The following is a 2,061-nucleotide window of genomic DNA, read 5'->3' on the forward strand; positions in this document are numbered from 1 at the left end:
TCATTCCTCTAAAACAAACTGATGTAAAAGAGACAGTCTATTAAACTGTTCACCTAAGTCATAAAAACAAAAAATACACCTTAATTTTGAAATAATTTTCTGTACTGCTGTTGCATTAAGTGAAAAACTCATCCTTAAATTCTAAAGCACAGCCTCTCTTCACAGCACTTAGCTTCGTTACTACCAAGAACAGCTTAAAGAGGAATCAGTAGGAGCAAACTAACGTTTCAGTGGTAGTAGTCTAATAGGCAACTTTAATTATGTCCTGTACACAGACAAAGTACATATTTGACAAAGTAAAGGGTGGGTGTTTTGTTTAACTATGTATCTTGAAGTGAGGAACTTGTTAGAAGCTCAAGTATAAAATAGTAGCATCTGCTGGCAAAACTGCTGTCCAATGGACATTTAAGTAAACAGGCAAATAGAAAACTACCATTATGAGGACATTTAGGATCTGCATAAATAGGAATTGCACCTTCCCCACCGCCCTCACTCAAAAAAGGCTCAGAAGAAGAAACAGAGGGGAGATGCCCAAGTTGGGAAAAGGTACCCAACGATTCCTCTGTGACTGATCTACAGATGCTAGTGTCTTACACTGCTTGGTGTGTGACAAGGTGAACCACTGTCTTCCTCTCTTCCTCAAAAGTATTTTCGTTTCACCTACCTGACCATATCTTGGTTGAGAAACTTTTCTCACCAGTGCTTAGGTTGTTTATGGAAATAAACGAAGAGGTTCTGTTGTTGAAATGTTCCCCCGGTTTTAGTTTTGTTAGATGATCTATTCTAAAAAGTGGAGGATAACGTGAAGTTTTGAGCAAAGGAAGTAGTTGGTCAATAAATGTAAATGGCTCAGAAAAAAAAATGCTGAAATCTATTAATTATTGATAGAAATCAAAAGCGTAGTCATCTACTGCAGCATCTCAAAGGCACGCACAGCCCTCTCTAACAAACACTTAAGGTACCCCTGGTTTTCAGGGCCACTTGCTTGTTTCGTCCTCTAAGTTTCATGCTATTTAGTTCCTCAGGAATGCTTTTCTCCTTCCTGTTTTTTCCCAAGTTTAAGTCCATGGCTTTTGTAGGCAAGCCAAAGAGTCAACTGGGAAGAAAGTGTTAATTTCAGTGACATTTTGATCCTGAGTGCCGACAGAAGAGGAGGATCATTTCCAATTGTCTTGGGATACTGAAAACAAACACATGTGGATTAAGTTTAAAGAGTACCAGAAGAGATAATGGCTAAGACTTTCCTGGATTAAGGATCTTTGCAATCCAGGTTGTATCTGTAATTACGCTGATGAGAATGGGTATTTCCAGTTCTCTTACTCTTTGGAATAATTCCAAAAATCCTTTGAGTAGGTATGCTATAGAAACTGAACTATGAGTAGATGAAGTAGTTAAGCAAATACACAGGGTTTCATAATAAACTCTAGTATAAATGTAACAGAAAGCTGCAGTAAAGCAAAAAACATATGTACGTGTGTGTGTAATTATACATGAGTGTGTGTGTGTGTGTATGTATATGTACTTGATATAGGGAAATATAATGGAAAACAGTTGAGGACTTAAAAATTATATTCACGACTGTCATATGACATTTATCTTTTTTATTCCTAGACGTAAGCAATTATAACAAAGCAGGAATAAGCAGCAGCACTGGTCACATCTAAAGCTAGATGTGATCTGGTATCAATAGCCCAGAGTACAGGGAGATCTACTAGACATTTGAGCAACTCTACCCAGAATGCCAGCCAACCACAAACTCCATTCCTGGAATATAAATGTATCCATTCACTCCCTCTCATCAACTTCATTCACTCCCTCTCATCAACTTAACAGTCAGGCTTTCCACAATGCAACTGATTAACATATTCATTGTTCTTTTATGCTTTTGCCTCGGATTTTTACTTCTTTAGGGATCAAGGATATGTAAATAACTTAGCAAACAAATGCTCCTGAAAAAACCATCTCTGTAAAATATAAGTGGAACCAAAAGTGCCAGAATGAGTTTTTTTTTTTTTTTTTTTACTATTTCAAGGGACCTACAAAAATGCTAAGGAAAACAAA

Source organism: Neophocaena asiaeorientalis, unplaced genomic scaffold (genome assembly GCF_003031525.2).
Source record: "Neophocaena asiaeorientalis asiaeorientalis breed wild unplaced genomic scaffold, Neophocaena_asiaeorientalis_V1.1 scaffold64, whole genome shotgun sequence".
NCBI classification, from domain to species: domain Eukaryota; kingdom Metazoa; phylum Chordata; class Mammalia; order Artiodactyla; family Phocoenidae; genus Neophocaena; species Neophocaena asiaeorientalis.